The sequence below is a fragment of the Chiloscyllium punctatum genome, chromosome 31, assembly GCF_047496795.1.
Source record: "Chiloscyllium punctatum isolate Juve2018m chromosome 31, sChiPun1.3, whole genome shotgun sequence".
NCBI lineage: Eukaryota > Metazoa > Chordata > Chondrichthyes > Orectolobiformes > Hemiscylliidae > Chiloscyllium > Chiloscyllium punctatum.
This window is the reverse complement of record NC_092769.1, coordinates 4,135,316-4,161,753: the sequence shown is the minus strand read 5'-3', so window position 1 is coordinate 4,161,753 and position 26,438 is coordinate 4,135,316. Positions and strand designations below refer to the sequence as shown.

The 26,438-nt window shown below is 45.4% G+C and overlaps 1 long non-coding RNA gene across 2 annotated transcripts; it reads right to left on the bottom strand.

The window, feature by feature from the left end:
- Positions 1–1,161: 1,161 nt before the first annotated feature.
- Positions 1,162–24,512, bottom strand: LOC140456901 (uncharacterized). 2 transcript variants are annotated; one of them, XR_011953183.1, is made up of 4 exons: positions 24,396–24,512; positions 17,930–18,038; positions 7,893–7,999; positions 1,162–2,423 (listed from the first exon to the last, which is right to left on the bottom strand). It is a non-coding gene; the product is annotated as an uncharacterized lncRNA (long non-coding RNA). The 2 variants fall into 2 exon arrangements; XR_011953184.1 differs by lacking the exons at positions 17,930–18,038; positions 24,396–24,512 and adding an exon at positions 9,057–9,110.
- Positions 24,513–26,438: the final 1,926 nt, after the last annotated feature.

Here is a 26,438-nt window from a genome sequence, read left to right as displayed (position 1 = left end):
GACTGAAAACAGAATTCCAGAAGTGGCTGAATGAATGTCCTGTACAGCCGCAAAATGACGTCACAACTCCTGTACTCAATGCACTGACCAATAAAGGCAAGTACACCAAACACTTTCTTCAGCACCCTGCCTATCAATGACTCCACTTTCAAGGAACTATGAACCTGCACTCCAAGATCTCTTTGTTCAGCAACACTCACCAGGACCTTTCCATTAAGTGTAGAAGTCCTGCCTTGATTTGCTTTTCCAAAATGCAGAACCTCATATTTATTTAAATTAAACTGCATCTGCCACTCCTCAGCCCATTTAATTGGAGTCTCATTGTACTCTCGGGTAACTTTGCTGTCCACTGCACCTCCAATTTTGGTGTCTATTGTAAACCTACTAACCATAGCTCCTATATTCACATAGAAATCATTTATATAAATGGCAAAAAGCAGTGGACCCAGTACACAGCCTGACAGCATATTGGTCATCACAGGCTTCCAGTCCAAAAAGTACCCTCCACTATGACACTGACTTCTCAGCAAGGTTAGAGCTCATGGCATACAGGGAGAACTAACCATTTGGATACAGAACTGGCTCTTCAGACTGGAGGCCTGTGACTAGTGGACTGTTACAAGGATCACTGCTGGATTCACTACCTTTCATCATTTATATCAATGACTTGGATGTGAACATCAGAGGTATAGTTAGTGAGATGACACCAAAACTGGAGGTGTAGTGGACAGTGGGATCTTGATCAGATGGGTGAATGGGCTGAGGATTGGCATTTTGGAAACTCAAATCTTAGCAGGACTTATACACTTAATGGAAAGGACCTGCTGAGTGTTACTGAACAAAGAGACCTTGGAGTGCAGGTAGATAGGATAATGAAGGCGGCATTTGGTATGCTTTCCTTTATCGGACAAAGTATTGAGTACAGGAGTTGTGAGGTCATGTTGTGGCTGCACAGGACATTGGTTAGGCCACTTTTGGAACGTTGTGTACAAATCTGGTCTCCCTCCTATTGGAAGGATGTTGTGAAACTTGAAAGGGTTCAGAAAAGATTTACAAGAACTTTGCCAGGGTTGAAGGATTTGAGCTAGGCTGGGGGTTGAATAGATTGGGGCTGTATTCCCTGCAGCATCGGAGGCTGAGAGGTGATCTTATCGATGTGTATAGAAACATGAGGTGCATGGATAGGATAAATAGACAAAGTCTTTTCCCTGGCGTGGGGGATCCCAGCACAAGAGGGCATAGGTTTATGATATGAGGGGAAAGACTTTAAAGAGACTTAAGAGACAATGTTTTCACACAGAGGGTGGGACGTGTATGGAATGAGCTGTCAGAGGAAGTGGTGGAGGCCATTATGATTGCAACATTTAAAAGGCATCTTCATGTGGATATGAATAGGAAGGATATGGGCCGGGTGCTGACCGGGGGGACTAGATTACATTGGGATATCTGATCAGCATGTACTGGTTGGACCGACGGGTCTCTGTTTCTGTGCTGTCCATCTATGACTCTTTGACCTTCCAGCCAATTCCATATCCAAACAGCTAGTTCCGCCAGAATTCTATGGTATTGAACCTGCTAACCAGTGTTTTATGTGAAACCTTGTGTCTTTCTCAAGTCCAAGGTACTGATTTCAATGCACAAAGCTATGCTGACTCTCCCTAATATTTTCTTGCTTTTGCAATGACATGTAAATCCTGTCCCTAAGAATCCCTTCCAACAACTTCTGTGCCACTGACTTCAGGCTCACCGGTCTATAGTTCCCTGGCTTTTCCTTACCACCTTTCTCAAATAATGGCACCAATCCTCCAGCACCTCACCTGTGGCGATCGATGATACAAATATCGCAGCGAGGGGCCCAGCAAAAGCTTCTCTAATTACCCACAAAGTTCTGGGATACACCTGATCAGATTCCAGGGATTTATCCATCTTTATGCATTTTAAGACATCCAGTACCTCCTCCTCTGTAATATGTACACTTGCCAAGTTATCACTATTTATTTCTCCAACTTCTCTAACTTCTATATCCCCTTTCAGTAAAAACTGACATGAAATACTCACAGAATCTCTCCCACCTCCTGTTGTTCCATAGGCAGTCTTGTTGATCTTTGAGGGTCGCTATTCTCTGCCTAGTTATTCTTTTGTCTTTAGTGTATTTGTAGAATCTCTTTGGATTCTCCTTAAACCTTTTTCCCAAAGCTATCTCATGTCCCCTTTTTCGCCTCCTGGTTTCCCGCGAGTATACTCCTACTACCCTTACAGTCCTCTAGGGATTCACACAAACACAGTGCGGTCTGTACCTGACATATCCTTCCTTCATTTTCTTGACCACAGCCTCAATTTCTCAGGTCATGCAGCATTCTCGACGCCTCCCAGCCTTGGCCTTAACAGGAACATACTGTCTGTGTACTCTCATTGTCGTAGGCCTATGGAGGATGTGGCAGATGAGGACAGAGAAACAATCATTATCAGTAAAGAGGTCGGGTTGGGAAAGCGAACAACTCATCCTTATCTCTGTAATTCCTCTCTAGCCTCAGAACTACCACTATCTCTGCATCAAAGACATCTCAATATCTCTGCAACATCCTCCAACCTCTAATCTCCTCCAGTCTCAACACACTCTCTATCTTTAATCTTGTCCACCCTCTCAAATCTCTGTGATGTGCCTTTCTTTAATTCCAGCCTTCAGGATAACCCATTTTTATTTCAGATTCACGCACCCAGAGCTCCACAATGTCCCGCTTAACCTCTGTCACATTTTTCCTCCAAAAAACATTATTTAATCACGTATCATCTATTCTAATATCACCTTCTCTGACCTGGTTTCTATTGTGGCTTGTCATATTCCTATATTACGCGTTTGTGGTCTACATGAAAAAAACGGTTTGTGGTCCATTGGATTTATGCTGTAAAGAAATCTCCCAGCTAACTATTTTAATCCCATTTTCCAGCACAGAGCCCATAGACCTGTCAGCCTTGGCCTTGCAAGTGTGTTCCGAAATAGATTTTAAATGCCTTCAGGATTTCTGTCTCTCACTCTCTTCCAGACAGTGAGGTTTAATGTAACTGTTGCTCTATGCTATCACCCACAGGAACACAGAGCAGCTGGGTCTGTGCGAACCACAGATCGCCCACACATTGTGAAGGATGGCAGGGTCCCTGACAGGGGGCACAGGAGATTTACCAGGATGGTTCAAGGAATGGGGGATTTTAGTTGCAGAACTTGTGGGCCTTTTTTTAACATTAATTGTTCACGTGACATGTGTGTTGCTAATACACATCAAGAATAACCATCCGCAATTAATGGACTCTCCTTTTCAACCTCTCCCCTTGCCTGTGCTGTGGTAATACTCAGGTTAACCACTACCAGACATCTCTCTCTCATGAGAGAGCAGTCCTATGGTCGGGGAGGACAATGCTGACTTGATCTTTTACACAGTGATGCCACTGTGCCTCGAGGGTGGGGAAAGGGAATGCTGAAGGTGGTGGATGGGAAATCACTCGGGTACAGTACTTTATCCTGGAGGATGTTCACTTTCTTTAATATTGTTGGGGGGGGGGGGTGCACTGATGCAGGCAAGTGGAGAATGTTCCAACACAACCCTGATGTGTACCTTATAGAGAGCAAACAGACATTGGGGAATCAGGAGTTTGGGGTGTTCTCCTTGTAGCAAAAGAAATTTGGGGAGCTGTGACAAAGTGGTTTACAAAAGTTACGCATTATTATAATAAACCTTAGACCCTTCAGCTCATTATACAAGGATTCCAGGACACATGTTGAAGATTTGGGAAGATCTATTGAAAGGATGGTTTGTTTCAAGGGAGAACTTTTATTCAGCAAATGGTATTGATCTGGAACACAATACGAATATCCAGGCCCTGATGTATTGAGTAATTCTGTCAGTTTGGCGTTACAGTGACTGAGATTACCATCTGAATATCTGCCTATAATACAAGTTTATAAAATCCGTCACTGTCAGTTCAAGTTTGAAACTCATACAATCCCTTCCTCCTGGCCCAGGAGGACTGTACACATTACCCCTGGTGGAGGTCAGCAGGCTCTTCAAGGGCAAATCTATGTGGGTTTCTATGAGTTTCCACCTTGGGACTTCATGTGACTGAACATGGGACAGAATATCCCAAGATTCATTGAGATACGGAGAGCAGGATTTCCTTCCTTTTCTTTCCTTCCGTTCTGCCGCTGTGCCTCCTCAATATGACATGGGGTGTGAAAGGCTCATGCACCTTGATGGGCAAGATGTCTCCATTCTGACCAATGGGCAACAAGCTCCTCCCAGTCATTAAACAGAGTATCCCTGAAAGATAGCAACTGCGCATGCTTCCCACTGCCCAGTGCTCACAGTACATGTTTCGAATTATGAGGGGGGAATCTCCTAGAAAAGGCATAACAGGAAAGTTCCAAAAGGTTATAAACAGTTTACAGAGAGATATTCACAGGAAACTTGGGCAACAAGTTGGCAAATAGAGTATAACTTGGGATAAACTGTAGAAGGCTGCATCACAAAGGGACTGGGGGAAAATGAGCAGGAAACAGAAAGCGAGCACACAGTTACAACAGGGAATCAGGAAAGGGAATGGAATACTGTCCCTTATTTCAAAGAGTTTGCAAGTTAAGAGTTTGGAGTATATACCTTAGGGCAACTAAACAAATGACAAGTGAGACCACATCTGGAGTAACGTGAACAGATTTGGTCACTTTAGTTAACGAAATAGAGCAGTTTATTGGAGACATTTCAGAGAAGATCCATTGGGATGATCCCTGTTTTGAAGGGATTATCCTGTAAGCAAAGGGTGAACAAGTTGGGAATCTACTCATTGGACTTTGGAAGAATGAGAGGTGATCTCTTTGAAACATACAGGATTCTGTCGAGGTTTGACAGGGTAAATATGGAGAGGATGTGTCCCATTACGGGTGAGTCTTGAACCAGATTCTGGGTCAGTTGCGGAATCAAGGGTTCTGTTTCAGATTTGTCAAGTTCAAGGCAACACCGACACAGGTTAGGGTTTCAGGAGCAATGGAGCTGGAGTGAGAAGGAGATAAGCAACGTTTTAGAGATTGGAATTCCTGGTGTTTGTGATTGTGTAGATGTCTGATCAGAAGGTCACCTTGGGGTCAGATATGAGAGCAATATTGTGAAGAGTGTAGTTCTGCCTCAGACACTTCCCAGTGAAAGGGAGGGACACAGCAGTAAGGAAAATGTATTTGGAATAGCAACTGAAGGCAATGGGTTTAACAATGACAGTGTATCATTGGAGTGAATTGCAGCTAATCGAAGCGTGGTAAGCAGTTTGATAACTGAGTAATAGTGGAGTAATGGAGATGAATGATGGGGAGGGAGAGCTGGACATTGTCAGTGTACATGTGAAACCTAACAGTGCTTTTGGGCGATGTTATCTCCTGGCAGTATGTAGGTCAGAAACAGGACGGACCAAGGATAGACCCTGGAGGGACACCAAATACAAGGAATTCAGAAAGGAAACGGAGAGTGGAGACGGAGCAGGATTTTCCAACGATGGTGAGGTCAAATATTAGGTTTTAGGAGAATGGGAGAGAAGGACATAACCAGAAAAGACAGACAGACAGATCATGGAACAATATCTGTGAATTGCAAGTGGGGGGGGAGGTGACCGTGGTGGAGGGAGGGAGGGCGGTGACAAGCAGGAGGATGAGACAGTTTTGGAATGTCCATGATTTAGCTACACGAGGGTAAATGGTCAAGATGACCTCTAATAAGGCTTGACAAGGGACTCGAAATGCAAGTTTAGGACTAAAATGAGGAGCACTCTTGTGAGGCAGTTTGGCTCGGTGGGCTAGTGGAGAGGGAGGAAAGAAGCAGAGGCAGCTGATTGGATTGTCTCAATGTTATTGACAGAGAAACTCCATGTGCTCCTCACTCTTGTTGTTGGAGGGGAGGATGGAGGAAACAGGGTAATGGACAGTGTTTTTATTTCCAAAACAATAAACAAAACCTTGATAGTGATTCTAAAAATAAGTGAACAAACCTGTCGTATTTATCATTTATCAAGAATATTAAAATATACAACTGAACTTCAGGTTTGAATCCCAAATCGGTAGAGGGTGGCTCTGAATTCAAGAAAAAAAATAACTGGCATGAAGAATCTACTGTTTGCCATGGAACCATTGGGGATGTTTTTCTGCCATTGACAATGTCCTTGAGGGAAAGAAACCCGACAGTGGCCCATCAAGTCACTCATTGTATTAATCACTGCACAGTCTCAACAAAGGAATGAAACTGGATGGACCACATTACATCTACCAATGCACTGGAAAATACAACACAATCAGCCCTCTTGACCCTGCAACTTCTGTCTCACTGTGGGCCAACAACAGCAGCATAACTGTACTCCAGCCCAATCTGAAATCTCATGGCCTGATATCCCCCACTTAACCATTAACATCAAGCTGGGGATCAACCCTGGTTCAATGGTGAATGCAGGAGGGCATGTCAGGAACAGTACAAGGCATACCTAAAAATGAGGTGCCAACCTGGTGCAGCTACCAAACCTGCATGCCAAACAGCACAAGCAACACTAAATAGAACTAAGTGATCCCATAACCAACAGATTAGATCGGAGTTCTGCAGTTCTGCCACACCAAGTCAAGAATAGTGATGGACAATTAAACAACTCACTGGAGGAACCATCACAGATATCCCCACCCTTACCGATGGAGGGGTCTCACACATCCATGCAACAGATAAGAGGACAGCATTAGCAGCGCTTTTCAGCCAGCAGTGCCAGGTGGATGAGCCTTCTCCATTGGTCCCTCACATCACAGATATGAATCAACTTGGCTGAAAACTCATTTCAAATCAGATCAAGAAATGGATAAGCAGTGTAAATGTATGGGCCCTGCCAATATTCTGGCAATAATACTGTTGGCTGTGCTCCAGAATCTGCTGCCCACGAAGGCAAGTACTGTTCCAGCACTGGCGCCTACCGACTTTGTGGAACATTGCTCAGGGATGTTCCAACACAACAACACAGGGCAGATCCAACTCAGCCAATTGTCCTCCATCAGTCCACACTCACTCAGCAGTGAGGTGATGGAAGGTGTCATCAACAGTGCTGTCAAGCAACTGCTCAGCAATAACCTGCTCAGCGATGCCCAGTTTGGGTTCTGCCAGGGCCACTCAGTTCCTGAGCTTGTTACAGACTTGATTCACAAACTGATAAACAGCTGAATGAGGTGAGGATGACAGGCCAGACCCCCTCCAGGTCCACTATTTCGACTTCAGTGATATCACCTGACCTCACCACAGTCTCAGCTCATTTGCTGAAACTCTCATTCATTCCTTTTGTTAACTCTAGATTTCACTATCTAAACCCACTCCTGGCCAGCATCCCACATTCACCCTCCCGATAATCTCAAGAATATTGAAAACACTACTGCCGAACTGCTCACTTGTACCAAAACTTGCTGATCAATCAAAAGACTCCCATTTATAAGCAACAACCATTTACTTTCGCACCTTTGAATTAATTGCTGGCTGTAATCATTCCTATCTCCGTGCACCACACACCCTTTCATATCTCAATAACTCATTTTAGTTCAGACTCTCAATGATGTGTTTATTTTTGAGTTCTCCTGTGTGAATGTTTCTATAGACTCCAAGGGAACTTGGTCTGGAATCCCCACTCTAACTCTCTAAGATCTACTTTCTTCCTTTAAGGCATTCTTGAAAAACTGCTTATTTGGCAATGGTTTTGGTTACTGTACACAATATTCTCCATCTGTAGCCTTATGTCCAAACTTCTCAATAATATTTTTGTGAAATTAAAACCATGATGATTTGCACAGATATCTTCTACTCTTCAATATCGCTGAGTGAATAATCTGTAACGTCTCTTACCCAACCACATTGTGGGAGCACCTTCACCATACAAACTGCAGCAGTACAAGTCAGTCAAACATCACCCTCTCCACTGGCAACCAGGCTTTGGCATTGATCACTGGTTTCTGTGGAAGGAGAAATACACAGTTGATGTTTGAGGGAGTACAACATGAATTACAGGGAATGAAAATGGTGCAGAATTTGACTGTCAGAAATTGAAGGAAAATGCACTCGCTTATTGGAAAAAAGAATTCTTGACTGTCAAAGATATTGTGGAAAAAATAACCTGATAATCGAACAGCGTATGGTCAGGAGCCAAGCAGCAGTGGACAATTCATTTACATTCCTGAAGAAGGGCTTCTGCCCAAAACATCGATTCTCCTGCTCCTCGGATGCTGCCTGGCCTGCTGTGTTTTTCCAGCTCTACATTTTTCAATTCATTTACAAAACAGCTGTGAAAGTAATAGTAAAATACTATACCGAGCAAAAATACACCCATGAGAGACTGAGGAAGCTAGATAATGAACAAGTGGACATCAGAGAACCCAGAGGTGAACCAGAGCAGAGTTCACTTTTATGATCCCACAGTCAAAGATGTCTAGCACAAAAACAGGCTTTTTCGGTCCAACCTATGCCAACCAGATATCCTAACCTAATCTACCTAAATTAAATCCTATCTGCCACTTCTCAGCCCATTGGCCCATCTGATCAATATCCCACTGTACTCTGAGATAACCTTCTTCATTGTCCACAATACCTCCAATTTTGGGGTCACCTGCAAACTTACTAACTATACGGCCTCTATTCACATCCAAATCATTTAAATGAATGACGAAACAAATCCAGAAAAAAAAAATCAATTTCTGTGGGTTTGAATGTGCTCTGTGGAAATCCTGCCCTATGACTCTTTTTACCAGGGAAGGCTGCACATACATCCCTCTGATCTTTGCCCCCTACAAAGCTGGCGGCCGCGCACGTGTCCAGTGAATCATTGCCCCGAATAAAGATGGCGGCGCTCACTCGGGCCGATTACTCAACGAGACATATTCCCGTTTGCTGCAAAAACGGAACTGTAAAGTTTCAAATTTGTATTTTTCGATGTGTACCAAATGATTGTAAAACCTCTCAGACCATACCAACACCATTTCCCTCCCGCTTCCTGCTGTTTATTTCTTTCCTTACCGACAGCTCTCCGCGCACACACATTCCGAACATTCGTGCTCACAGCGAGGATGATCACGTGGTATAGTCTAGTCCCGCCCTCATTCACTGATTGGCCGGAGGACCAACTGCCCCGCCAGGTCCTCCAGCTCCGCCCCTGCCTTTCCATTGGTCCGCCGCTGGCATCAATCACTTCTTCGGTCCAACCTGTCTATGACAACCAGCTGTCCTAACCTAATCTATCTAAATTAAATCCTATCTTGCCTGTCCTCAGCCCATTGGCCCATCTGATCAATATCCCATTGTATTCTGAGATAACCTTCTTCATTGTCCACAATACCAACTGTTGGCTGGAGCTTGCACACGGCTTTTGTTGCTGTTTATCAGTTACAAGAGTGAGGGACAAAGTTAAAAATCACACAACCACCTGATGAAGGACCAGCAACATAGTGCTTCCAAATTAACCTGTTGGACTATAACCTGGTGTTCTGTGAATTTTAATTTTGTCCCTCCTAATCCAACACCAGCCCCTGCAACAAGCACCAAGACGTGGCTTGGCTGGCGGTGAGAAGGGCTCTGCCTGTGAGATCCTTTATGCACGCGCGGACTCTCTGCCGCACCGCACGCTGTCCTCGAAGTGGCTGCGGGGGGGAAGAGACTGTCACACACCTCCTTCTGAAATGTGCCTATGCAGAGGAAGTCTGGAGAGGAATGCAGTGGTGCTTGTCGAGGTTCGTCCCGAGCAGCGCCGTGACGCAGGACTCCGTGCTCTACAGCCTGTTCCCCGGGACTCACACCGAGACGAACATTAACTGCGCCTGGAGGATCATCAACTCGGTGAAGGACGCTCTCTGGGCGGTCCGAAACCTGTTGATCTTCCAGCTGAAGGAGTTGACCCTGACCGAGTGTTGCAGACTGGCACAGTCCAAGGTCCAAGACTACGTGTTGAGGGACACGCTGAAGCTTGGGGCAGCTGCCGCCAAGGTGCGGTGGGGAAAGACCACCGTGTAAGATCGGCCTGCCTAAAGAAGAACAGGGGGCCCATGCGGACGTTTTTTTGGGCTCTGCTGATGCCTCAGCCAAAAATATGTACAAGATTGAAAAATGCACAGGATTGTAAATGACAAGGATAAATTCGAATCTGTGTTTGTAAATGTGGACATATGTATGGCATGATCAAATGTACAGACCATCAAATCTTTTTATGAATAAAGTATATTTTTGAAATAAAAAAAAACACCAGCCCCTCCAAGTCACGAGTGACGGAGGCATGCATAACATAAGAACAAAAGATCGAGGAAAAGGAGAAGGCCATCCTGCCCTTCGAGCCTGCTCTACCATTCAATAAGATCATGGCTGATCATTACGTGGATGCAGAACCATTTACCCACGTTCTCACCGTGTTCCTTAATTAATTATTTCTTTTAAAAAAAACTAACTTATCTTTAAAAACGTTCATTGAACCAGCATCAAATGCTTCCCTGGGCAATGCACTCCATCAAGGTCAAGACGTTCCTTCTCAATTCACTCCTAAATTTGCTGCCTCTAACCTTGTGGTGATGCCCTCTTGTCCTAGCTTCACCTGCCAGTGGAAACATCCTCTCTACTTCTATTTTATTCGTTCCATTCATTATTTTATATCTATCCATTCTTCTGAATTCCAATTAATATAATCTCAATCTACTCAGTCTCTGTTAAGTCAAACCTCTCACCTCTGTAATCAACATAGTTATCCTCCTCTGCACCCCCTCTAGTGCCGGTACATCCTTGAGCAAGAAAGGAGACAGAAACTGCATGCAGTACTCCAGGTGTGGCCTCACCAGCACCCAATACAGCTGGAACATAACCTCTGCTTTTAAACACGATCCCTTCAGCAATGAAGGCCAAAATTCCATTTGCTTTCTGAATTGATTGTTGTACCTGGTGACTAACCCTCCTGCAGAAGGATGTTCAGGTGCCTCTGCATAGCAAATAATGTAACTTTTTAAAAATTCAAGTAATAATCGTTTTATTAATGTTACTCCAACCAAAGAATATGACTTTACATTTATGAATATAATATTTCACTTGCCAAACCATTGCCCACTCACATGTATCTATGTTCCCCTGCAAAGTTTCCCAGTCCTCTGCACACTTTGTCCTGCTACTCATCTTAGTCTAATATGCAAACTTTGACACCCTACATGTGGTCCCCAACTCCAAATCATCTGAATCACTTCTAAATAATTGCAGTCCCAACACTGATCCGAGAGGCACGCTACTAGTTACTGATTGCCAGCCAGAATAAGGCTTATTTATCCCCACTCTTTGCTTCCTGTTAGTCAACCAATCTTGTATCCATGCTAATACTCTATCCCATGCACCCTTATATAAAGCAACAGCCACTTGCGTGGCACACTGTTGAAGGCCTTTTGGAAATCCACGTACACCGCATCCACTGGGTCACTGTTGTCCACCTTGTTCAAAATGTCTTCATAGATTTCCAAACGATTTGTCAAGCATGACCTGCCCTTTGTGAATCCATGCTCTGTCTGCCCAATGGGACAATTTGTATCGGGATTCCCTGCTATTTCTTCCTTGATAATAGACCCAAACATCTTTCCAACTGCAGAGAATAAACTAACTAGTGTAGAATTCCCTATCTTTTGTCCACCGCCTTTTCTTACAGTCCTTCCTTTTCACTGGAATATGCCTTTGCTGAACACTTCCTAAAATGTCTTTGAAAATCTTTCACTGCTCATCAACTGTTCCACCATAAAATGTTTGTTTCCAGTCTACTTTATCCAGGTTCTCCCTCATTCTATTTTAGTTCCCCATGTTCAAGCACTGGACCAAGGTATTAGATTTTATCTTCGCACTGGAGAAGAAAGTGAGGACTGCAGATGCTGGAGCTCAGAGCTGAAAATGTGTTGCTGGAAAAGCGCAGCAGGTCAGGCAGCATCCAAGGAACAGGAGAATCGACGTTTTGGGCATAAGCCCTTCTTCAGGAATGAGGAAAGTGTGTCCAGCAGGCTAAGATAAAAGGTAGGGAGGAGGGATTTGGGGAAGGGGCGTTGGAAATGCGATAGGTGGAAGGAGGTCAAAGTGAGGGTGATAGGCCGGAGTGGGGGTGGGGGCGGAGAGGTCAGGAAAAAGTTTGCAGGCTAGGAAGGCGGAGCTGAGTTCGAGGGATTTGACTGAGAGAAGGTGGGGGGAGGAGAAATGAGGAAACTGGAGAAATCGGAATTCATCCCTTGTGGTTGGAGGGTTCCTAGGCGGAAGATGGGGTGCTCTTCCTCCAACCGTCGTGTTGCTATGGTCTGACAATGGAGGAGTCCAAGGACCTGCATGTGCTTGGAGTGGGAGGGAGAGTTGAAGTGTTGAGCCACAGTGGTTGTGTTGGTTGGTCCAGGTGTCCCAGAGGTGTTTTCTGAAACGTTCCGCAAGTAGGCGGCCTGTCTCCCCAATATAGAGGAGGCCACATCGGGTGCAACGGATGCAGTAAATGATGTGTGTGGAGGTGCAGGTGAATTTGTGGTGGATATGTAAGTATCCCTTGGGGCCTTGGAGGGAAGTAAGGGGGGGGGGGGGGGGGGAGGTGTGGGCGCAGGTTTTGCATTTCTTGCGGTTGCAGGGGAAGGTGCTGGGAGTGGAGGTTGGGTTGGTGGGGGGTGTGTACCTGACGAGGGAGTCATGGAGGGAGTGGTCTTTTCGGAACGCTGATAGGGGAGGGGAGGGAAATATATCCCTGGGCGTGGGGTCCATTTGGAGGTGGCTGAAATGATGACGGTTGATACGCTGTATATGGAGGTTGGTGGGGTGTTAGGTGAGGACCAGTGGGGTTCTGTCCTGGTGGTGGTTGGAGGGGCGGGGCTCAAGGGTGGAGGAGCAGGAAGTGGAGGAGATGCGGTGTAGGGCATCGTCGACCACATCTGGGGGGAAATTGCGGTCTTTGAAGAAGGAGGCCATCTGGGTTGTACGGTATTGGAACTGGTCCTCCTGGGAGCAGATGCGGTGGAGACGAAGGAATTGGGAATATGGGATGGCGTTTTTTACAGGGGGCAGGGTGGGAGGAGGTGTAGTCTAGGTAGCTGTGGGAGTCGGTCGGTTTATAGTAAATGTCCGTGTTGATTCGGTCGCCCGAGATAGAAATGGAAAGATCTAGGAAGGGGAGGGAGGAGTCTGAGACAGTCCAGGTGAATTTGAGGTCGGGGTGGAAGGTGTTGGTAAAGTGGATGAACTGTTCAACCTCCTCGTGGGAGCATGAGGCAGCGCCGATACAGTCATTGATGTAGCGGAGGAAAAGGTGGAGAGTAGTGCCAGTGTAGTTGCGGAAGATGTTCCACATATCCTACGAAGTAGCAGGCATAGCTGGGGCCATGCGGGTGCTCATGGCTACTCCTTTGGTTTGGAGGAAATGGGAAGATTGGAAAGAGAAGTTGTTCAGGGTGAGGACCAGTTCAGTCAGTCGAAGGAGGGTGTCAGTGGAAGGATACTGGTTGGTACAGTGGGAAAGGAAGAAGCGGAGGGCTTTGAGTTCTTTGTGACGGGGAATGGAGGTGTATAGGAACTGGTGAAGATAAGGCGTTGGGGGCCGGGGAAACGAAAATCATGGAGGAGGTAGAGGGCGTGGGTGGTGTCCCGAACATAGGTGGGGAGTTCTTGGACTAAGGGGGACAGGACCGTGTCGAGGTATGCAGAGATGAGTTCGGTGGGGTAGAATCAGTCTGAGACAATGAGTCGGCCGGGGCAGTCATGTTTGTGGATTTTGAGCAGGAGGTAGAAACTGGCAGTGTGGGGTTGAGGGACTATGGGGTTGGAGGCAGTGGATGGGAGATCCCCTGAGGTGATGAGGTTATGGATGGTCTGGGAGATGATGGTTTGGTGGTGGGAGGTGGGGTCATGTTCAAGAGGGCAGTAGGAGGAGGTGTCCACAAGCTGGCGTTTAGCCTCAGCGGTCTAAAGGTCGGTGCGCCAAACTACTACTCCCTTGTCTGCCAGTTTGATAGTGAGGTTGGGGTTGGAACGGATGGAGTGGAAGGCTGCACGTCCCGAGGTGAGAGGTTGGAGTGGGTGAGAGGGGTGGAGAAGTTGAGGCGGTTAATGTCGCAGCGGCAGTTGGCTATGAAGAGATCGAGGGCAGGTAATTTATCTTCACACCTCTCCATATGTATTCTAACTTCAACTATACAGTGATCACTTCTTCCAAGAGGATTCCTAATTCTGAGGTCATTAATTATTCCTGTCTCATTGCACAGGGGCCAGATCTTGGATAGCTTGCTCCTTGTCGGTTACATTTCATACTGTTCAAAAAAACTATCATGTATACACTTAATGAACTCCTCAAGGCTACCCTGACTGAGCTGGTTCGACCAATCTACATGTAGATTAAAATCACCCATGGTAATAGACATGCCATTTTTACAGGCATCAGTTATTTCTTTGTTTATTGTCCATCCCAATGTGATGTTATTATTTGGCCGACACACTGCGCCTATCAGTGACTTTCTTGTTAGAATTTTGAAAGCATCATTTCTGTTTCCCCTAATGTACAGCAATAACAACAACTACTTGCTTTATATGGAATCTTTCACAATGGCAAATCTCCTAAGGTGTTTCATGGATGATCAAAACATTGATTAAGGAGAATGATTTTAAAATACATCTTAAAAGAGGCTAGAGAAGGTTAGGGAGGGTATTCCACAGACTTCTGCTCTTGACAGCTCCAATTGTGGAGTGATGCAGGTGGGGTGGGGTGGGTTGAAAAGGGAACGTGCAAAAGGGAAATGGAGGAGCGTAGGCAGTGCATAAGGTCTTAAGGATAGAGGAGGTTCCAGACTGAGTCTGTCTGTCATAGACAGTATGGCTGCCTCATGGAATTTGAAGCAACGCAATGGGCCCATGCATGTCATGTTAGTCAAGGATAGTATAACGGTGGCTGAGAGAACATTTGATGAGGACTTGTCTACTGAAGTAGCGTGGGCTGAGGTTAGAAACAGGAGAGGGGAGGTCACATTGCTTGGATTTTTTATAGGCCACCACAGAGTTCCAGGGAGGGGGATGAGAGGATTAGAAAAATTACTCTGGGTAGGAGTGAAAGTAACATGGTGGTCATTATGGGGGACTTTAACTTCCCCAACATTGACTGGAAATGCTATAACTCTAGTACATTGGATGGATTAGTTTTTGTCCAATGTGTACAGGAGGGTTTCCTGACACAGTATGTCAAAGTGCTGACAAGAGGGGAGGCCACATTGGATCTGGTGCTTGGTCATGAACCAGACTCGGTGTTTGATTTAGGTGTAGGTGAGCACTTTGGAGAGAGTGATCATAATTCAGTTATGTTTAGTTTAGCAATGAAAATGGATAGGTACATGCCACAGGTGAAGACTTATCAATGGGGCAGTGGCAATTATAATGCGATTCTGCAAGAATTCGGATGCATAGGATGGGGTAGCGAAATGCAGTGGATGCAGACAATGGAAATGTGGAGCTGGTTTAAGGAACAGATATTGTGTGTCCTTGATAGGTATGTCCCTGTCAGGCAGGGAGGAAGTGATAAGGTAAGGGAACCGTGGTTTACCACAGAAATTGCATCTCTTGTTAAGAAGAAATTGGAGGCTTATGTGTTGATGAGACAAATGGTACAGATGAGGCGATGGAGACTTACAGATCAGCTCGGGAGGATTTAAAGAGAGTTAAGAAGAGCAAAGAGAGGACATGAGCAGTCTTTAGCAAATAGAATAAAGGAGAACCCTAAAGCTTTCTATAGGTATGTGAGGAATAAACGATAGGGTAGGAATAGGGCCAATCAAAGACAGAAGTGGGAAGTTGAGTGTGGACACTGTGGAAATCGGAGAGGTGCTAAACAAACATTTCTCATTGGTTTTCACTCAGGAAAATTAGAATATTGTAGAAAATAATGAGGTAGAAGATGTTAGACTAGAAAGGATCGAGGTAGTTACGAACAGATGTTATCAATTCCAGAAGGATTGAAAGTAGACAAGTCCCCTGGGCTAGATGGGATTTATCCGTAGATTGTCTGGGAAGCTAGGGAGAAGTTAGCAAAGACTTCAGCTTTGATATTGAGTTGTCATTGCCTACAGGTTCAGTACCAGAGGACTGGATGATTGCAAATGTTATGCCCTTGATCAAGAAGGGCAGTAGAGATGACCCAGGTAATTATATACCAGTGAGCCTTACTTCTGTTGTAGGATAGGTTTTGGAAAGGATTATAAGAGACACTATTTGTAATCATCTGGCAAACAACAATATGATTTCAGATCGTCAATATGGTTTCGTCAAGGGCAGGTCGTGTCTCACAAACCTCATTGAGTTTTTCGAGAAACACACAGAGTAATAGACATGTAAACAGCTCCATATTTTGTTGACTCACATTTCTGGGATGTCAGGACTGATGGCTGAACAGGGACTCAATCTTCGTTTAATCCTCCTTTCCTTTGGCTTTCTGAGCCGCTAACTACATCACTAATATTCTACCTCCTATTCCCTGTCCTGAATCTGACCCATCTAAGCCTACACTTTAGTTCCCAACCCCTGCCAGACTAGTTACAAACTCACCAATAGAACTGGCAAAAGCCCCCACCAGATTTGTCTCAGCTCTGCCCAGGGGTAAACGGTCAGGCTGGTACAGGTCCCATCCAGAAACAGTCCCAGTGCCTGAAGAATCAAAACCCTTCTCTGGTACACCATTTCCCCAGCCACACATCCAGCTGATCTACCTTCTTATTCCTGCTCTCATTAGCACATGGCACTGGGAGTAAGTCTGACATTATTACATTTCAGGAGCTACATTTTAATGTATCTCTGCTCTCCCTATGTCCAGCTTTCAGGCCGTCATCCCTCTGTTTAGCGATGTTGTTGGTATCTGTGTGTTGCACCACCACGGCCTGTTTACCCTCCAGCTCCAGAATGTCCTGCAGCCACTCCATGATATCATGGATCTTGGCCCCAGGGAGAATACATACCATCCTCGATTCATGTCTGTGGGCACAGAAGTGCCTGGCTGTACCCCTGACTATTGAATCCCCTGTCACTATAGCCCTGCCACTCTCAGTCCTCTTGTTCTGAGCAGAGCTCTCTGTGGTGTCATGAACCTGGCTGTTGCTGATTTCCCGAGAAGCCACCCACCCATTCCCACCCTTACAGAATCCCAAGTGGTATACAGTATCTGTATGAGAAGGGGAGAACAACGGGGGACTCCTGTACTCCCTTCCTGAGCCTTTTACTAGATCTGATGTTCACCCATTCCCTTTCTGCCTGTGTAACCCTCATCTGCAGGGTGACTAACTCACTAAACGTGCTGTCCATAACATTCTCAGTATTGAAGATGCTCCACAGTGAGTCCACTCCAAGCTCCAGCTTTGAAAAGCAGTTTCCCAGTAGCTGCAGATGGGAACCCTTGCTGCACAAATAGCCGTCAGGGACACTGGAAGCGGCCCTTATTTCCCACATTGTGCAAGAGGAGCACACCACGGGTATGAGGGCTCCTGTCACAACGTCTCTCTACATTCATCTAGTTACTCCCATTAAGAGAATTTAAATGAGTGAGTAACCTTCCTTCACTTCAAACATGTCCATTATAATAACAAAAAAAAATCTTTACTTAAGCTGATATGTCATACTTTAAACACTTAAATACTCCACAGGTACAGATTACAGATTAACATTATAAAGTGGATGATTGAGACTAAATCTGACAATTCCTGCAAAAAGACGAGGTGTAATTTGGATAAATCTGTGCTCTCTCTCAGGCCAATACCTCCTTCCACAGCTAGGGGGCCAAGAATTGAACACACAGCCCAAGGGTGATCCAACCATGAACTCGAACATCTTTCTGCTTTTGGCTTGACAAAAATATTGAAGATATTTTCCCACAAACAGAACAGACAAACCTTTCTCGTTCCACAGTGAAATCCCAATGATATTCAGATCCTGAGGACTCTGCTGATTGTAGAAACTTGTTTATTGAGATCCCAGTCTCAATTATTCTCAATTAATATCCTATAAAATGAATTCACAAAACAAAGCTCACAGTCAGTGCAAGATGAATAGTGAAGACAAACACTTCTCTTCGTACGTGTTTAATGTGTAAATGCTCCTCTTTAAATCACCCCTCCCCCACCCAGGAAGAGGACACGTTCATGCTCCTTGCTGTACCTTGCCCCAAATAAAGATGGTGGCTAAAACCCAGGACCTCTCACTGCCTGAGGCCCTTTGCTGCAAATGTGGGACCAAGAGTTTCTAATTCAGACTAACGACCTGCCCAGAGTGTAACTAAACCCACCCAGTCTACACTGATACATTCCATCCGGTTTCTGCTGCCACTCTCCCCTTTCCCCTTTCCGCCTCCTACACACACCATGGGTTACCGCGGGTCCAGTGACCCTTCCTCAGAACAGATGACAGCTGGGAAAATTAGAATCCCTTCAGGAAACAGGCCCTTTGGCCCAACAATTCCACACCCACCCTCCGAAGTTTATCCCACCCAGACCCATTCTCCTATTCTATTACTCTCCATTTCCCCCGAACTAATGCACATCCCTGAACCCTACGGGAACCTTAGCTGGGCCAATTCACCGAACCTACAGATCTTTGGGCTACAGGAGATAGGGGTTAAAGAGTAAATAATAGGTGGGGACAGAGCCCAAAGAGACACAGGAACATTTGGAAAGATAAAGGAGTGGGAAGGTGGAAAGTTGTTAATGGAGGAGACAGGAACCTTCTAGCATTTCAGTGGCGGTGGTGAAAATGGTAGCTACATTGTGCCTGCAAAAAAGACCCTGAGCTTCCAGTTGCCTGCTCTTTAACACACAAGACTGTTCCCTGTCCAACATCTCTGTCTCATGCTTACTGCAGTGTTCCAGTGAAGCTTGATGCAAGCTGGAAGAACACTTCAGAACATACCCAAATGGCTTCCTATTTCAAGGACTGCAATTTCCCCTCACATGTGGTCAACAATGCCCTCCAGTGTATCTCCTCCACTTCCCACACCACTGCCCTTGAACCCCACCCCTCCAAATGCAACAAAGATGGAATCCCACCATCCTCACCTTCCACCCATAAACAACGCGTCATCCTCTGCTCTTTCCACCATCAGATCCAACCCCCTGAGATATATTTCCCTCCCCTCCCCTTTCAGCATTCCACAGAGACCATACCTTCTGTGACTTCCACGTTAGATCCACAGTCCCCACCAACCCACCCTCCACTCCAAGCACCTTCGCTTGTCACTGCAAGAGGTGGAGAACCTGTGCCCACACTTTCCCCTCACCTCCATCCAAGGCACCACTTGATCCTCCTACATCCAGCAGAGATTTCCCTGCCCACCCAAACACCTCACCTATTGTGTCCCTTGCTCTCAGGACGCCAAATTGTGGAATATTTCAGGGAACATTTCTGGGACACATGCAACAACCAACCACCCGCCCTGTGGCCAACCACTTCGGCTACCCCCCACCCCATCCGCCACCATGCTGCCAAGGACATGCAAGTCCTCCATCCCAAATCCGAGCCACCCAACACCTGGAGGAAGAACACCTCATCTTCCACCTTGGGAACTTTGAACCACACGGCATCAAGGTTTCCTCATTTCCCACCCCCCAACTTATCTCAGATTCAACCCTCCAACTTGGCACTGGCCTCTTGAACAGTCCCTCCTGCCCATCTTCCTTCCCAATTATCCATTCCACCCTCTCACCACGACCCTCCATCTACGACCACCTATTGCCTCCCTAGCTCCCTTCCCCCAACCCCAAACACCCCTCCCTATTTATCTCTCAGCCATATTCCACCACCCACATTTCTGATGAAGTGCTGACATGCCCAATACGTCAATTCTCCTGCTCCTTGGATGCTGCCTGACCTGCTGTGCCTTTCCAGAGCCACACTTTAACACAAACCGGAAGAACAACACCTCATCTCCCACTCTGGAACCCTGCAACCCTCTGGCTTCAACATCAAATTCAATAATTTTAGGTCCTGAACTCTCCCACGTCCTAGTGTCTTTGCCCCCTACCCCACATACCAGGCCTTGTTGTTACGTAGCCTGCCATTACACACTACCTATGGTTAGCCACTAACAGTCCCCATAAACAGCTATTCATCCTCCCCCCGTCAGATCGTTATCCACTCCTTTATCCAACTGCTCTTATCTCTCTCTTTGGACTCTATCCCCACTTATCATTTACTCCTTAACCCCTACCTTCTGCATAAAAACAGACTTTTTTTCTCAGTAACATCAGTTCCTGAGGAAGCATCACTGGATCGAAAATGCGAACTGATTTCTTTTCACAGATGCTGCCACATCTGCTGAGCTTTTCCAGTACCTTCTGGTTGTTGTGTGATTTACAGCATCCGAAGTTCTTTTGGTTCGAATTTACCCGGAGTATCTAATTCAGGTCCAGCAGACTGAAACAGTGTTTATCAACCTTCCCAGTCCACACTAACTCCATCTCTCTCCCAGTATCTGCTGTCTCTCCCACTCCTTCACATTCAATCCCCCCTCACAGTGACACTGCACCTGCAAAGCTGATGGTCATTTGTTGGCCTGCTGGACCCACCCCTCATTCACTCCCATAGGCTGGAGGATCACGCCAACTCTCCTATTGGTCTGAAGCTGTGTCAATCAGCCAGGCACCATTGTGACATGAGTGGTGGGATCCTCCCAGGTGCATCAGAGGCTGAGGGGTGACCTCATAGAGGTTTATAAAACCATGAGGGGCATGTGTAGGATAAATAGACAAGGTCGTTTCCCTGGGGTCGGGGAGTCCAGAATGAGAAGGCATAGGTTTAAGATGAGAGGGGAAGAATTTAAAATGGATTTGAGGGGCAATTTTTTTTCCAAACTGAGGTTGGTGCGTGTATGGAATCTTCTGTCAGGAAGTTCGTACAATTATACCATTTGGCATCTGGATGGGTATATGAATAGGAAGGGTGCAGAGTGATATGTGCCAAGTGTTGGCAAATGGGTTTATTTTCATGCTGTACATCTCTACGGCTCTGCCCTGTGATGAGCTTCATCATTCACAGTGAATGGGTCAGTATCACAGAGCACAGGGGCTGGGGGCTATTCTGCCCAATGGGGCTGTAGTCTCTCCCTCTGGAGATGGTGCCAGTCAGTCCCAACTCACCTCCCATTTGGACATAGCCCTCCAAGTCCTTCCTTAAAAATGTTAAATTTCAAATTTGTTTTGACAATAACTACTGAATCTGCATCCAGCTGTTGGTCAAACTGTTCCAGATGCTCAGAACTTAGTGAGTAAAGAAATCTTCACATTTTTCTTTGCATTATTTGCCAGTTAACTGAAAATAGTTACTAAAAATTGTGACGTTAAAGATTTTTCACTCTGTCTCTCTGTAAATGAAGTACCCTGGAAACAAATCAACTCCTGGTCGAAATCACTGCCTAACCTTCTCAGCTCCAAGGAGAATTATCTGACCTTCTGCTAACTCTCCATAAAAGAGAAATCTAAATTTTAATTTATTAGTGCCAGAGAGATGTACAGCACAGAAACAGACCCTTCAGTCCAACTTGTCCATGCCAACTAGATATCCTAAATTAATCTCGTCCCATATGCCAGCCCTTGGCCCATAGCCTTCGAAACCTTTCCCAATCACATATCCAATGAGATGCCTTTTAAATGTTGTAACTGTACCGGCCTCCACACTTTCTCTGGCAGCTCATTCCATACACATACTACGTTCAGCTTGAAACTTTGCCCCTAATATCCCTTTTCAATCTTTTCCCTCATGCCTGTGCTTTCTAGTTTTGGACTCACCTAAACAGGAATAAGACCCTGGCTGTTGACCCTATCCATGTCCCTCACGATTTTATCAATCTCTATGGTCACCTCTCAGCATCCGATTCTCCAGTGAAAACAGCCTCAGTCTATTCAGCCTCTCCCTATAGCTCAATCCCTCAACCCTGGCAACATCTTTGCATCTTTTCTGAATCCTTTCAAGTTTCACAATATCATTCCAATAGCCGGGAGACCAGGACTGAAAGCAGAATTCCAGAAGTGGCTGAATGAATGTCCTGTACAGCTGCACACTGATGTCACAACTCCTGTACTCAATGCACAGACCAATAAAAGCGTGTACAACAAACACTTTCTTCACTACCCTGCCTATCTATGATTCCACTTTCAAGGAATTATGAACCTGCACTCCAAGATCTCTTTGTTCAGCAACACTCCCTAGGACCTTCCCATTAAGTGTAGAAGTCCTGCCCTGATTTGCTTTTCCAAAATGCAGAATCTCACATATATCTAAATTAAACTGCATCTGCCACTCCTCAGCCCATTTGATCGGAGTCTCATTGTACTCTCAGGTAACTTTGCTGTCCACTGCACCTCTAATTTTGGTGTCTATTGTAAACCTACTAACCATAGCTCCAGTATTCACATAGAAATCATTTATATAAATGGCAAAAAGCAGTGGACCCAGTACCCAGCCTGACAGCATATTGCTCATCACAGGCTTCCAGTCCAAAAAGTACCCTCCACTATGGCACTGACTGCTCAGCAAGGTTAGAGCTCATGGTATACAGGGAGATCTAACCATTTGGATACAGAACTGGCTCAAAGACAGAAGACAGAGGGTGGTGATGGAGTGTTGCTTTTCAGACTGGAGGCCTGTGACTAGTGGAGTGTTACAAGGATCACTGCTGGATCCACTACCTTTCGTCATTTATATCAATGACTTGGATGTGAACATCGGAGGTATAGTTAGTGAGATGACACCAAAACTGGAAGTGTAGTGGACAGTGAAAAAGATTACCTCAGAGTACAATGGGACCTTGATCAGATGGGTGAATGGCTGAGGAGTGGTATTTTGGGAAAGCAAATCTTTGCAGGACATATACACTTAATGGTAAGGTCCAGAGAAGTGTTACTGAACAAAGAGGCCTTGGAGTGCAGGTAGATAGGATAGTGAAGACAGCATTTGGTATGCTTGCCTTTATTGGACAATGTATTGAGTACAGGAGTTTTGAGATCATGCTGCAGCTGTACAGGACATTGGTTAGGTCACTTTTGGAACGTTGCGTACAAATCTGGTCACCCTCCTATTAGAAGGATGTTGTGAAACTTGAAAGGGTTCAGAAAAGATTTACAAGAATGTTGCCAGGGTTGGAGGATTTGAGCTAGGCCGGGGGGTTAAATAGAGGTTGAATAGACTGGGGCTGTTTTCCCTGCAGCGGAGGCCGAGAGGTGATCTTATCGATGTATATAAAAACCTGAGGTGCATGGATAGGATAAATAGACAAAGACTTTTCCCTGGCGTGGGGGATCCCAGCACTAGAGGACATAGGTTTATGGTAGGAGGGGAAAGACTTTAAAGAGACTTGAGAGGCAACGTTTTCACACAGAGGGTGGTACGTGTATGGAATGAGCTGTCAGAGGAAGTGGTGGAGGCCATTACGATTGCAACATTTAAAAGGCATCTTCATGTGTATATGAATAGGAAGGATATGGGCCGGGTGCTGCCAGGTGGGACGAGATTGCATTGGGATATCTGATCAGCATGTACTGGTTGGACCGACGGGTCTCTGTTTCTGTGCTGTCCATCTATGACTCTTTGACCTTCCAGCCAATTCCGTATCCAAACAGCTAGTTCTGCCAGTATTCTATATTGAACCTGCTAACCAGTGTGTTATGTGAAACCTTGTGTCTTTCTCAAGTCCAAGTTAATGATTTCAATGCACAAAGCCATGCTGACTCTCCCTAATAATTTCTTGCTTTTCCAATGACATGTAAATCCTGTCCTGGAGAATCCCTTCCAACAACTTCTCTGCCACTGACTTCAGGCTCACCGGTCTATAGTTCCCTGGCTTTTCCTTACCACCTTTCTCAAATAATGGCACCCATCTTCCAGCACCTCACCTGTGGCGATCAATGATACAAATTTCGCAGCGAGAGGCCCAGCAAAAGCTTCTCTAATTACCCACAAAGTTCTGGGATACACCTGATCAGATTCCAGGGATTTATCCACCGTTATGTGTTTTAAGACATCCAGTACCTCCTCCTCTGTAATATGTACACTTACCAAGTTATCACTATTTATTTCTCCAACATCTCTAACTTCCATATCCCCTTTCAGTACAAACTGACATGAAATACTTATAGAATCTCTCCCACCTCCTGCTGTTCCATAGACACTCTTGTTGATCTTTGAGGGTCGCTATTCTCTGCCTAGTTATTCTTTTGTCTTTAGTGTATTTGTAGAATCTCTTTGGACTCTCCTTAAACCTATTTCCCAAAGCTATTTCATGTCCCCTTTTTCGCCTCCTGGTTTCCCGCGAGTATACTCCTACTACCCTTACAGTCCTCTAGGGATTCACACAAACACAGTGGTCTGTACCTGCCATATCCTTCCTTCATTTTCTTGACCAGAGCCTCAATTCTCCAGGTCATGCAGCATTCTCGACGCCTCCCAGCCTTGGCCTTAACAGGAACATACTGTCTGTGTATTCTCATTGTCGCAGGCCTATGGAGGCAATGGCAGATGAGGACAGAGAAACAATCATTATCAGTAAAGAGGTAGGGTTGGGAAAACTAACAACTCATCCTTATCTCTATAATTCCTCTCTAGCCTCAGAACTATCATTATCTCTGCATCAAAGACATCTCAATCTCTGCAACATCCTCCAATCTCTAATCTCCTCTAGTCTCAACACACTCTCTATCTTTCATCTTGTCCACCCTCACAAATCTCTGTGATGTGCCTTTCTTTAATTCCAGCCTTCAAGATAACCCATTTTTATTTCAGATTCCTGCACCCAGAGCTCCACAATGTCCCGCTTAACCTCTGTCACATTTTCCTCCAAAAACATTAATTAATCACGTATCATCTATTCTAATATCACCTTCTCTGACCTGGTTTCTATTGTGGCTGGTCATATTCCTATATTACGCGTCTGTGGTCTCCATGACAGAAAACGGTTTTGTGGTCCATTGGGTTTTTGCTGTAAAGAAATCTCCCAGCTAACTATTTTAATCCCATTTTCCAGCACAGAGCCCATAGACCTGTCAGCCTTGGCCTTGCAAGTGTGTTCCTAAATAGATTTTAAATGCCTTCAGGATTTCTGTCTCTCACTCTCTTCCAGACAGTGAGGTTTAGTGCAACTGTCGCTCTCTGCTATCACCCACAGGGTTCAGAGCAGCTAGGTCTGTGTGAACCACAAATCGCCCACACATTGTGAAGGATGGCAGGGTCCCTGAGAGGGGGCACAGGAGATTTACCAGGATGGTTCAAGGAATGGGGGATTTTAGTTGCAGAATGTGTGGGGCTTTTTTAACATTAATTGTTCACGTGACATGTGTGTTGCTAATACACATTAAGAATAACCATCCGCAATTAATCGACTCTCATTTTCAACCTCTCCCCTTGCCTGTGCTGTGGTAATATTCAGGTTAACCACTACCAGACATCTCTCTTTCATGAGAGAGTAGTCCTATGGTCGGGTAGGACAATGCTGACTTCATCTTTTACACAGTGATGCCACTGTACCTCGGGGGTGGGGAGAGGGAATGCTGAAGGTGGTGGATGGGAAACCTCTCAGGTACAGTACTTTATCCTGGAGGATGTTCACTTTCTTTAATGTTGTTGGGGGTGGGGGGGTGCACTGATGCAGGCAAGTGGAGAATGTTCCAACACAATCCTGATGTGTACCTTATAGAGAACAAACAGACATCGGGGAATCAGCGGTTTGGAAAAACTGAGTGTGCTCTCCTTGTAGCAAAGGAAATTTGGGGAGCTGTGACAAAGCGGTTTACAAAAGTTACACATTATAATAAACTTAGAGCCTTCAGCTCAATATACAAGGATTACAGGACACATGTTGAAGATTTGGGAAAATCTATTGAGAGGATGGTTTGATTCAAAGGAGAACTTTTATTCAGCAAATGGTATTGATCTGGAACACAATACTCTCACACAATATGAATATCCAGGGCCTGATGTATTGAGTAATTCTGTCAGAGTTTGGCGTTACAGTTACTGAGATTACCATCTGAATATCTGCCTGTAATACAAGTTTATAAAATCCGTCACTGTCAGTTCAAGTTTGAAACTCATACAATCCCCTCCTCCTGGCCCAGGATGACTGTACACATTACCCCTGGTGGAGGTTAGCAGGCACTTCAAGGGCAAATCTATGTGGGTTTCTATGAGTTTCCACCTTGGGACTTCATGTGACTGAACATGGGACAGAATATCCCAAGATTCAGTGAGATGTGGAGAGCAGGATTTGCTTCCTTTTCTTTCCTTCCATTCTGCCGCTCTGCCTCCTCAATAAGACATGGGGTGTGAAAGGCTCATACACCTTGATGGGCAAGATGTCTCCATTCTGACCAATGCGCAGCAAGATCCTCCCAGTCATGAAACAGAGTATCCCTGAAAGAT